The sequence below is a fragment of the Ranitomeya imitator genome, chromosome 4, assembly GCF_032444005.1.
Source record: "Ranitomeya imitator isolate aRanImi1 chromosome 4, aRanImi1.pri, whole genome shotgun sequence".
Classification (NCBI taxonomy): domain Eukaryota; kingdom Metazoa; phylum Chordata; class Amphibia; order Anura; family Dendrobatidae; genus Ranitomeya; species Ranitomeya imitator.
In genome coordinates this window covers 660,781,629-660,795,388 of record NC_091285.1, presented here as the reverse complement: position 1 = coordinate 660,795,388, position 13,760 = coordinate 660,781,629, and the positions used below count along the sequence as shown (strand labels likewise).

Sequence of the window (13,760 nt, the reverse complement as noted above, 5' to 3'; positions counted from 1 at the left end):
CCACTTTACTCTCGTGATGACCTCACGTGAGTCTGCTTGTGGGATGCCCTCAGCCGTTCAGAATTTTATGAAATTCCCAACTTATGTGATATCTTTACCCCTGAAGATCGCAAAAGGTTGAGATCGCCGCCATATCTTTTATCAGGATTTTACCACTACCCAGAGACCAAACATCACATGGCTGTTGTTAGCGATCTGTCTACTATTGATTTGTGGCTTATAGGCAGGAGTTACAGTTATGAAAATAAGCATCTTCTGAATATCACCATAACAGAACCAAGTAATAGTGCTAAACAGTGACTGAGTACCATCATACCATAGCCATGGTACATAACATTACCAGTGATCACTTGCTGCTGGTGCCAAAAAAGCAACCGAGCAGAACATGGTCACGGCTCTATACTGTCATAAACTAGCTGAAATCAAAGAAACTACGGTAACCAAGATATTTTTCTGAATAGTCACCATCATTTGTTTTTCAGTAGTTTTCTCACATCCTTAAATTATAGCGTTTATTGTTTTCCGCTTTATTAAAAGCATCCGCCCGAACAGGGACTTGAACCCTGGACCCTCAGATTAAAAGTCTGATGCTCTACCGACTGAGCTATCCGGGCTCTGTATCGAGTCGTGACTGAATACCGCCAAACCGTCACCATATACTAACAACAAATGTGATAAAATATCGCCAAACCACCACCACATAATAACACCAAATAGTGACTGAATACCGCCATACAATCACCACATAATAACACTGTAAACTGACTGAATATCGCCATGCAACACAAACATAATAACCTAAAATAGCGACAGAATACTGCCATACCATCACCACATAATAACAGCATATAATGACTGAACACCGCCATACAATTACCACATAAAATCACCAAATAGTGACTGAACACCATCCCAACATAAAAACACCAAATAATGACTGATTACCACAATACCATGACCACATAATAACACAAAATAGTGACTGAATACCGCCATACTAAGTTACACCCACTTTACTCTCGTGATGACCTCACGTGAGTCTGCTTGTGGGATGCCCTCAGCCGTTCAGAATTTTATGAAATTCCCAACTTATGTGATATCTTTACCCCTGAAGATCGCAAAAGGTTGAGATCGCTGCCATATCTTTTATCAGGATTTTACCACTACCCAGAGACCAAACATCACATGGCTGTTGTTAGCGATCTGTCTACTATTGATTTGTGGCTTATAGGCAGGAGTTACAGTTATGAAAATAAGCATCTTCTGAATATCACCATAACAGAACCAAGTAATAGTGCTAAACAGTGACTGAGTACCATCATACCATAGCCATGGTACATAACATTACCAGTGATCACTTGCTGCTGGTGCCAAAAAAGCAACCGAGCAGAACATGGTCACGGCTCTATACTGTCATAAACTAGCTGAAATCAAAGAAACTACGGTAACCAAGATATTTTTCTGAATAGTCACCATCATTTGTTTTTCAGTAGTTTTCTCACATCCTTAAATTATAGCGTTTATTGTTTTCCGCTTTATTAAAAGCATCCGCCCGAACAGGGACTTGAACCCTGGACCCTCAGATTAAAAGTCTGATGCTCTACCGACTGAGCTATCCGGGCTCTGTATTGAGTCGTGACTGAATACCGCCAAACCGTCACCATATACTAACAACAAATGTGATAAAATATCGCCAAACCACCACCACATAATAACACCAAATAGTGACTGAATACCGCCATACAATCACCACATAATAACACTGTAAACTGACTGAATATCGCCATGCAACACAAACATAATAACCTAAAATAGCGACAGAATACTGCCATACCATCACCACATAATAACAGCATATAATGACTGAACACAGCCATACAATTACCACATAAAATCACCAAATAGTGACTGAACACCATCCCAACATAAAAACACCAAATAATGACTGAATACCGCCATACTAAGTTACACCCACTTTACTCTCGTGATGACCTCACGTGAGTCTGCTTGTGGGATGCCCTCAGCCGTTCAGAATTTTATGAAATTCCCAACTTATGTGATATCTTTACCCCTGAAGATCGCAAAAGGTTGAGATCGCCGCCATATCTTTTATCAGGATTTTACCACTACCCAGAGACCAAACATCACATGGCTGTTGTTAGCGATCTGTCTACTATTGATTTGTGGCTTATAGGCAGGAGTTACAGTTATGAAAATAAGCATCTTCTGAATATCACCATAACAGAACCAAGTAATAGTGCTAAACAGTGACTGAGTACCATCATACCATAGCCATGGTACATAACATTACCAGTGATCACTTGCTGCTGGTGCCAAAAAAGCAACCGAGCAGAACATGGTCACGGCTCTATACTGTCATAAACTAGCTGAAATCAAAGAAACTACGGTAACCAAGATATTTTTCTGAATAGTCACCATCATTTGTTTTTCAGTAGTTTTCTCACATCCTTAAATTATAGCGTTTATTGTTTTCCGCTTTATTAAAAGCATCCGCCCGAACAGGGACTTGAACCCTGGACCCTCAGATTAAAAGTCTGATGCTCTACCGACTGAGCTATCCGGGATCTGTATCGAGTCGTGACTGAATACCGCCAAACCGTCACCATATACTAACAACAAATGTGATAAAATATCGCCAAACCACCACCACATAATAACACCAAATAGTGACTGAATACCGCCATACAATCACCACATAATAACACTGTAAACTGACTGAATATCGCCATGCAACACAAACATAATAACCTAAAATAGCGACAGAATACTGCCATACCATCACCACATAATAACAGCATATAATGACTGAACACCGCCATACAATTACCACATAAAATCACCAAATAGTGACTGAACACCATCCCAACATAAAAACACCAAATAATGACTGATTACCACAATACCATGACCACATAATAACACAAAATAGTGACTGAATACCGCCATACTAAGTTACACCCACTTTACTCTCGTGATGACCTCACGTGAGTCTGCTTGTGGGATGCCCTCAGCCGTTCAGAATTTTATGAAATTCCCAACTTATGTGATATCTTTACCCCTGAAGATCGCAAAAGGTTGAGATCGCCGCCATATCTTTTATCAGGATTTTACCACTACCCAGAGACCAAACATCACATGGCTGTTGTTAGCGATCTGTCTACTATTGATTTGTGGCTTATAGGCAGGAGTTACAGTTATAAAAATAAGCATCTTCTGAATATCACCATAACAGAACCAAGTAATAGTGCTAAACAGTGACTGAGTACCATCATACCATAGCCATCGTACATAACATTACCAGTGATCACTTGCTGCTGGTGCCAAAAAAGCAACCGAGCAGAACATGGTCACGGCTCTATACTGTCATAAACTAGCTGAAATCAAAGAAACTACGGTAACCAAGATATTTTTCTGAATAGTCACCATCATTTGTTTTTCAGTAGTTTTCTCACATCCTTAAATTATAGCGTTTATTGTTTTCCGCTTTATTAAAAGCATCCGCCCGAACAGGGACTTGAACCCTGGACCCTCAGATTAAAAGTCTGATGCTCTACCGACTGAGCTATCCGGGATCTGTATCGAGTCGTGACTGAATACCGACAAACCGTCACCATATACTAACAACAAATGTGATAAAATATCGCCAAACCACCACCACATAATAACACCAAATAGTGACTGAATACCGCCATACAATCACCACATAATAACACTGTAAACTGACTGAATATCGCCATGCAACACAAACATAATAACCTAAAATAGCGACAGAATACTGCCATACCATCACCACATAATAACAGCATATAATGACTGAACACCGCCATACAATTACCACATAAAATCACCAAATAGTGACTGAACACCATCCCAACATAAAAACACCAAATAATGACTGATTACCACAATACCATGACCACATAATAACACAAAATAGTGACTGAATACCGCCATACTAAGTTACACCCACTTTACTCTCGTGATGACCTCACGTGAGTCTGCTTGTGGGATGCCCTCAGCCGTTCAGAATTTTATGAAATTCCCAACTTATGTGATATCTTTACCCCTGAAGATCGCAAAAGGTTGAGATCGCCGCCATATCTTTTATCAGGATTTTACCACTACCCAGAGACCAAACATCACATGGCTGTTGTTAGCGATCTGTCTACTATTGATTTGTGGCTTATAGGCAGGAGTTACAGTTATGAAAATAAGCATCTTCTGAATATCACCATAACAGAACCAAGTAATAGTGCTAAACAGTGACTGAGTACCATCATACCATAGCCATGGTACATAACATTACCAGTGATCACTTGCTGCTGGTGCCAAAAAAGCAACCGAGCAGAACATGGTCACGGCTCTATACTGTCATAAACTAGCTGAAATCAAAGAAACTACGGTAACCAAGATATTTTTCTGAATAGTCACCATCATTTGTTTTTCAGTAGTTTTCTCACATCCTTAAATTATAGCGTTTATTGTTTTCCGCTTTATTAAAAGCATCCGCCCGAACAGGGACTTGAACCCTGGACCCTCAGATTAAAAGTCTGATGCTCTACCGACTGAGCTATCCGGGCTTTGTATCGAGTCGTGACTGAATACCGCCAAACCGTCACCATATACTAACAACAAATGTGATAAAATATCGCCAAACCACCACCACATTATAACACCAAATAGTGACTGAATACCGCCATACAATCACCACATAATAACACTGTAAACTGACTGAATATCGCCATGCAACACAAACATAATAACCTAAAATAGCGACAGAATACTGCCATACCATCACCACATAATAACAGCATATAATGACTGAACACCGCCATACAATTACCACATAAAATCACCAAATAGTGACTGAACACCATCCCAACATAAAAACACCAAATAATGACTGATTACCACAATACCATGACCACATAATAACACAAAATAGTGACTGAATACCGCCATACTAAGTTACACCCACTTTACTCTCGTGATGACCTCACGTGAGTCTGCTTGTGGGATGCCCTCAGCCGTTCAGAATTTTATGAAATTCCCAACTTATGTGATATCTTTACCCCTGAAGATCGCAAAAGGTTGAGATCGCCGCCATATCTTTTATCAGGATTTTACCACTACCCAGAGACCAAACATCACATGGCTGTTGTTAGCGATCTGTCTACTATTGATTTGTGGCTTATAGGCAGGAGTTACAGTTATGAAAATAAGCATCTTCTGAATATCACCATAACAGAACCAAGTAATAGTGCTAAACAGTGACTGAGTACCATCACACCATAGCCATGGTACATAACATTACCAGTGATCACTTGCTGCTGGTGCCAAAAAAGCAACCGAGCAGAACATGGTCACGGCTCTATACTGTCATAAACTAGCTGAAATCAAAGAAACTACGGTAACCAAGATATTTTTCTGAATAGTCACCATCATTTGTTTTTCAGTAGTTTTCTCACATCCTTAAATTATAGCGTTTATTGTTTTCTGCTTTATTAAAAGCATCCGCCCGAACAGGGACTTGAACCCTGGACCCTCAGATTAAAAGTCTGATGCTCTACCGACTGAGCTATCCGGGATCTGTATCGAGTCGTGACTGAATACCGACAAACCGTCACCATATACTAACAACAAATGTGATAAAATATCGCCAAACCACCACCACATAATAACACCAAATAGTGACTGAATACCGCCATACAATCACCACATAATAACACTGTAAACTGACTGAATATCGCCATGCAACACAAACATAATAACCTAAAATAGCGACAGAATACTGCCATACCATCACCACATAATAACAGCATATAATGACTGAACACCGCCATACAATTACCACATAAAATCACCAAATAGTGACTGAACACCATCCCAACATAAAAACACCAAATAATGACTGATTACCACAATACCATGACCACATAATAACACAAAATAGTGACTGAATACCGCCATACTAAGTTACACCCACTTTACTCTCGTGATGACCTCACGTGAGTCTGCTTGTGGGATGCCCTCAGCCGTTCAGAATTTTATGAAATTCCCAACTTATGTGATATCTTTACCCCTGAAGATCGCAAAAGGTTCAGATCGCCGCCATATCTTTTATCAGGATTTTACCACTACCCAGAGACCAAACATCACATGGCTGTTGTTAGCGATCTGTCTACTATTGATTTGTGGCTTATAGGCAGGAGTTACAGTTATGAAAATAAGCATCTTCTGAATATCACCATAACAGAACCAAGTAATAGTGCTAAACAGTGACTGAGTACCATCATACCATAGCCATGGTACATAACATTACCAGTGATCACTTGCTGCTGGTGCCAAAAAAGCAACCGAGCAGAACATGGTCACGGCTCTATACTGTCATAAACTAGCTGAAATCAAAGAAACTACGGTAACCAAGATATTTTTCTGAATAGTCACCATCATTTGTTTTTCAGTAGTTTTCTCACATCCTTAAATTATAGCGTTTATTGTTTTCCGCTTTATTAAAAGCATCCTCCCGAACAGGGACTTGAACCCTGGACCCTCAGATTAAAAGTCTGATGCTCTACCGACTGAGCTATCCAGGCTCTGTATCGAGTCGTGACTGAATACCGCCAAACCGTCACCATATACTAACAACAAATGTGATAAAATATCGCCAAACCACCACCACATAATAACACCAAATAGTGACTGAATACCGCCATACAATGACCACATAATAACACTGTAAACTGACTGAATATCGCCATGCAACACAAACATAATAACCTAAAATAGCGACAGAATACTGCCATACCATCACCACATAATAACAGCATATAATGACTGAACACCGCCATACAATTACCACATAAAATCACCAAATAGTGACTGAACACCATCCCAACATAAAAACACCAAATAATGACTGATTACCACAATACCATGACCACATAATAACACAAAATAGTGACTGAATACCGCCATACTAAGTTACACCCACTTTACTCTCGTGATGACCTCACGTGAGTCTGCTTGTGGGATGCCCTCAGCCGTTCAGAATTTTATGAAATTCCCAACTTATGTGATATCTTTACCCCTGAAGATCGCAAAAGGTTCAGATCGCCGCCATATCTTTTATCAGGATTTTACCACTACCCAGAGACCAAACATCACATGGCTGTTGTTAGCGATCTGTCTACTATTGATTTGTGGCTTATAGGCAGGAGTTACAGTTATGAAAATAAGCATCTTCTGAATATCACCATAACAGAACCAAGTAATAGTGCTAAACAGTGACTGAGTACCATCATACCATAGCCATGGTACATAACATTACCAGTGATCACTTGCTGCTGGTGCCAAAAAAGCAACCGAGCAGAACATGGTCACGGCTCTATACTGTCATAAACTAGCTGAAATCAAAGAAACTACGGTAACCAAGATATTTTTCTGAATAGTCACCATCATTTGTTTTTCAGTAGTTTTCTCACATCCTTAAATTATAGCGTTTATTGTTTTCCGCTTTATTAAAAGCATCCTCCCGAACAGGGACTTGAACCCTGGACCCTCAGATTAAAAGTCTGATGCTCTACCGACTGAGCTATCCAGGCTCTGTATCGAGTCGTGACTGAATACCGCCAAACCGTCACCATATACTAACAACAAATGTGATAAAATATCGCCAAACCACCACCACATAATAACACCAAATAGTGACTGAATACCGCCATACAATGACCACATAATAACACTGTAAACTGACTGAATATCGCCATGCAACACAAACATAATAACCTAAAATAGCGACAGAATACTGCCATACCATCACCACATAATAACAGCATATAATGACTGAACACCGCCATACAATTACCACATAAAATCACCAAATAGTGACTGAACACCATCCCAACATAAAAACACCAAATAATGACTGATTACCACAATACCATGACCACATAATAACACAAAATAGTGACTGAATACCGCCATACTAAGTTACACCCACTTTACTCTCGTGATGACCTCACGTGAGTCTGCTTGTGGGATGCCCTCAGCCGTTCAGAATTTTATGAAATTCCCAACTTATGTGATATCTTTACCCCTGAAGATCGCAAAAGGTTGAGATCGCCGCCATATCTTTTATCAGGATTTTACCACTACCCAGAGACCAAACATCACATGGCTGTTGTTAGCGATCTGTCTACTATTGATTTGTGGCTTATAGGCAGGAGTTACAGTTATGAAAATAAGCATCTTCTGAATATCACCATAACAGAACCAAGTAATAGTGCTAAACAGTGACTGAGTACCATCATACCATAGCCATGGTACATAACATTACCAGTGATCACTTGCTGCTGGTGCCAAAAAAGCAACCGAGCAGAACATGGTCACGGCTCTATACTGTCATAAACTAGCTGAAATCAAAGAAACTACGGTAACCAAGATATTTTTCTGAATAGTCACCATCATTTGTTTTTCAGTAGTTTTCTCACATCCTTAAATTATAGCGTTTATTGTTTTCCGCTTTATTAAAAGCATCCGCCCGAACAGGGACTTGAACCCTGGACCCTCAGATTAAAAGTCTGATGCTCTACCGACTGAGCTATCCGGGCTCTGTATCGAGTCGTGACTGAATACCGCCAAACCGTCACCATATACTAACAACAAATGTGATAAAATATCGCCAAACCACCACCACATAATAACACCAAATAGTGACTGAATACCGCCATACAATCACCACATAATAACACTGTAAACTGACTGAATATCGCCATGCAACACAAACATAATAACCTAAAATAGCGACAGAATACTGCCATACCATCACCACATAATAACAGCATATAATGACTGAACACCGCCATACAATTACCACATAAAATCACCAAATAGTGACTGAACACCATCCCAACATAAAAACACCAAATAATGACTGATTACCACAATACCATGACCACATAATAACACAAAATAGTGACTGAATACCGCCATACTAAGTTACACCCACTTTACTCTCGTGATGACCTCACGTGAGTCTGCTTGTGGGATGCCCTCAGCCGTTCAGAATTTTATGAAATTCCCAACTTATGTGATATCTTTACCCCTGAAGATCGCAAAAGGTTGAGATCGCTGCCATATCTTTTATCAGGATTTTACCACTACCCAGAGACCAAACATCACATGGCTGTTGTTAGCGATCTGTCTACTATTGATTTGTGGCTTATAGGCAGGAGTTACAGTTATGAAAATAAGCATCTTCTGAATATCACCATAACAGAACCAAGTAATAGTGCTAAACAGTGACTGAGTACCATCATACCATAGCCATGGTACATAACATTACCAGTGATCACTTGCTGCTGGTGCCAAAAAAGCAACCGAGCAGAACATGGTCACGGCTCTATACTGTCATAAACTAGCTGAAATCAAAGAAACTACGGTAACCAAGATATTTTTCTGAATAGTCACCATCATTTGTTTTTCAGTAGTTTTCTCACATCCTTAAATTATAGCGTTTATTGTTTTCCGCTTTATTAAAAGCATCCGCCCGAACAGGGACTTGAACCCTGGACCCTCAGATTAAAAGTCTGATGCTCTACCGACTGAGCTATCCGGGCTCTGTATTGAGTCGTGACTGAATACCGCCAAACCGTCACCATATACTAACAACAAATGTGATAAAATATCGCCAAACCACCACCACATAATAACACCAAATAGTGACTGAATACCGCCATACAATCACCACATAATAACACTGTAAACTGACTGAATATCGCCATGCAACACAAACATAATAACCTAAAATAGCGACAGAATACTGCCATACCATCACCACATAATAACAGCATATAATGACTGAACACAGCCATACAATTACCACATAAAATCACCAAATAGTGACTGAACACCATCCCAACATAAAAACACCAAATAATGACTGAATACCGCCATACTAAGTTACACCCACTTTACTCTCGTGATGACCTCACGTGAGTCTGCTTGTGGGATGCCCTCAGCCGTTCAGAATTTTATGAAATTCCCAACTTATGTGATATCTTTACCCCTGAAGATCGCAAAAGGTTGAGATCGCCGCCATATCTTTTATCAGGATTTTACCACTACCCAGAGACCAAACATCACATGGCTGTTGTTAGCGATCTGTCTACTATTGATTTGTGGCTTATAGGCAGGAGTTACAGTTATGAAAATAAGCATCTTCTGAATATCACCATAACAGAACCAAGTAATAGTGCTAAACAGTGACTGAGTACCATCATACCATAGCCATGGTACATAACATTACCAGTGATCACTTGCTGCTGGTGCCAAAAAAGCAACCGAGCAGAACATGGTCACGGCTCTATACTGTCATAAACTAGCTGAAATCAAAGAAACTACGGTAACCAAGATATTTTTCTGAATAGTCACCATCATTTGTTTTTCAGTAGTTTTCTCACATCCTTAAATTATAGCGTTTATTGTTTTCCGCTTTATTAAAAGCATCCGCCCGAACAGGGACTTGAACCCTGGACCCTCAGATTAAAAGTCTGATGCTCTACCGACTGAGCTATCCGGGATCTGTATCGAGTCGTGACTGAATACCGCCAAACCGTCACCATATACTAACAACAAATGTGATAAAATATCGCCAAACCACCACCACATAATAACACCAAATAGTGACTGAATACCGCCATACAATCACCACATAATAACACTGTAAACTGACTGAATATCGCCATGCAACACAAACATAATAACCTAAAATAGCGACAGAATACTGCCATACCATCACCACATAATAACAGCATATAATGACTGAACACCGCCATACAATTACCACATAAAATCACCAAATAGTGACTGAACACCATCCCAACATAAAAACACCAAATAATGACTGATTACCACAATACCATGACCACGTAATAACACAAAATAGTGACTGAATACCGCCATACTAAGTTACACCCACTTTACTCTCGTGATGACCTCACGTGAGTCTGCTTGTGGGATGCCCTCAGCCGTTCAGAATTTTATGAAATTCCCAACTTATCTGATATCTTTACCCCTGAAGATCGCAAAAGGTTGAGATCGCCGCCATATCTTTTATCAGGATTTTACCACTACCCAGAGACCAAACATCACATGGCTGTTGTTAGCGATCTGTCTACTATTGATTTGTGGCTTATAGGCAGGAGTTACAGTTATGAAAATAAGCATCTTCTGAATATCACCATAACAGAACCAAGTAATAGTGCTAAACAGTGACTGAGTACCATCATACCATAGCCATGGTACATAACATTACCAGTGATCACTTGCTGCTGGTGCCAAAAAAGCAACCGAGCAGAACATGGTCACGGCTCTATACTGTCATAAACTAGCTGAAATCAAAGAAACTACGGTAACCAAGATATTTTTCTGAATAGTCACCATCATTTGTTTTTCAGTAGTTTTCTCACATCCTTAAATTATAGCGTTTATTGTTTTCCGCTTTATTAAAAGCATCAGCCCGAACAGGGACTTGAACCCTGGGCCCTCAGATTAAAAGTCTGATGCTCTACCGACTGAGCTATCCGGGCTCTGTATTGAGTCGTGACTGAATACCGCCAAACCGTCACCATATACTAACAACAAATGTGATAAAATATCGCCAAACCACCACCACATAATAACACGAAATAGTGACTGAATACCGCCATACAATCACCACATAATAACACTGTAAACTGACTGAATATCGCCATGCAACACAAACATAATAACCTAAAATAGCGACAGAATACTGCCATACCATCACCACATAATAACAGCATATAATGACTGAACACCGCCATACAATTACCACATAAAATCACCAAATAGTGACTGAACACCATCCCAACATAAAAACACCAAATAATGACTGATTACCACAATACCATGACCACATAATAACACAAAATAGTGACTGAATACCGCCATACTAAGTTACACCCACTTTACTCTCGTGATGACCTCACGTGAGTCTGCTTGTGGGATGCCCTCAGCCGTTCAGAATTTTATGAAATTCCCAACTTATGTGATATCTTTACCCCTGAAGATCGCAAAAGGTTGAGATCGCCGCCATATCTTTTATCAGGATTTTACCACTACCCAGAGACCAAACATCACATGGCTGTTGTTAGCGATCTGTCTACTATTGATTTGTGGCTTATAGGCAGGAGTTACAGTTATGAAAATAAGCATCTTCTGAATATCACCATAACAGAACCAAGTAATAGTGCTAAACAGTGACTGAGTACCATCATACCATAGCCATGGTACATAACATTACCAGTGATCACTTGCTGCTGGTGCCAAAAAAGCAACCGAGCAGAACATGGTCACGGCTCTATACTGTCATAAACTAGCTGAAATCAAAGAAACTACGGTAACCAAGATATTTTTCTGAATAGTCACCATCATTTGTTTTTCAGTAGTTTTCTCACATCCTTAAATTATAGCGTTTATTGTTTTCCGCTTTATTAAAAGCATCCGCCCGAACAGGGACTTGAACCCTGGACCCTCAGATTAAAAGTCTGACGCTCTACCGACTGAGCTATCCGGGATCTGTATCGAGTCGTGACTGAATACCGCCAAACCGTCACCATATACTAACAACAAATGTGATAAAATATCGCCAAACCACCACCACATAATAACACCAAATAGTGACTGAATACCGCCATACAATCACCACATAATAACACTGTAAACTGACTGAATATCGCCATGCAACACAAACATAATAACCTAAAATAGCGACAGAATACTGCCATACCATCACCACATAATAACAGCATATAATGACTGAACACCGCCATACAATTACCACATAAAATCACCAAATAGTGACTGAACACCATCCCAACATAAAAACACCAAATAATGACTGATTACCACAATACCATGACCACGTAATAACACAAAATAGTGACTGAATACCGCCATACTAAGTTACACCCACTTTACTCTCGTGATGACCTCACGTGAGTCTGCTTGTGGGATGCCCTCAGCCGTTCAGAATTTTATGAAATTCCCAACTTATGTGATATCTTTACCCCTGAAGATCGCAAAAGGTTGAGATCGCCGCCATATCTTTTATCAGGATTTTACCACTACCCAGAGACCAAACATCACATGGCTGTTGTTAGCGATCTGTCTACTATTGATTTGTGGCTTATAGGCAGGAGTTACAGTTATGAAAATAAGCATCTTCTGAATATCACCATAACAGAACCAAGTAATAGTGCTAAACAGTGACTGAGTACCATCATACCATAGCCATGGTACATAACATTACCAGTGATCACTTGCTGCTGGTGCCAAAAAAGCAACCGAGCAGAACATGGTCACGGCTCTATACTGTCATAAACTAGCTGAAATCAAAGAAACTACGGTAACCAAGATATTTTTCTGAATAGTCACCATCATTTGTTTTTCAGTAGTTTTCTCACATCCTTAAATTATAGCGTTTATTGTTTTCCGCTTTATTAAAAGCATCCGCCCGAACAGGGACTTGAACCCTGGACCCTCAGATTAAAAGTCTGATGCTCTACTGACTGAGCTATCCGCGCTCAGTATCGAGTCGTGACTGAATACCGCCAAACCGTCACCATATACTAACAACAAATGTGATAAAATATCGCCAAACCACCACAACATAATAACACCAAATAGTGACTGAATACCGCCATACAATCACCACA

General features: G+C 39.9%; 5 non-coding genes across 5 annotated transcripts; all 5 read right to left on the bottom strand.

Moving 5' to 3' along the window:
* Positions 1-541: 541 nt before the first annotated feature.
* Positions 542-614, bottom strand: TRNAK-UUU (transfer RNA lysine (anticodon UUU)). The gene has a single exon. It is a non-coding gene; the product is annotated as a tRNA-Lys (tRNA).
* Positions 615-1,549: 935 nt separating this feature from the next.
* TRNAK-UUU (transfer RNA lysine (anticodon UUU)) lies at positions 1,550-1,622 on the bottom strand. The gene has a single exon. It is a non-coding gene; the product is annotated as a tRNA-Lys (tRNA).
* Positions 1,623-4,528: 2,906 nt separating this feature from the next.
* TRNAK-UUU (transfer RNA lysine (anticodon UUU)) lies at positions 4,529-4,601 on the bottom strand. Its single transcript has one exon. It is a non-coding gene; the product is annotated as a tRNA-Lys (tRNA).
* A 3,959-nt stretch (positions 4,602-8,560) lies between these two features.
* TRNAK-UUU (transfer RNA lysine (anticodon UUU)) lies at positions 8,561-8,633 on the bottom strand. Its single transcript has one exon. It is a non-coding gene; the product is annotated as a tRNA-Lys (tRNA).
* Positions 8,634-9,568: 935 nt separating this feature from the next.
* Positions 9,569-9,641, bottom strand: TRNAK-UUU (transfer RNA lysine (anticodon UUU)). The gene has a single exon. It is a non-coding gene; the product is annotated as a tRNA-Lys (tRNA).
* Between the last annotated feature and the right edge of the window lie 4,119 nt (positions 9,642-13,760).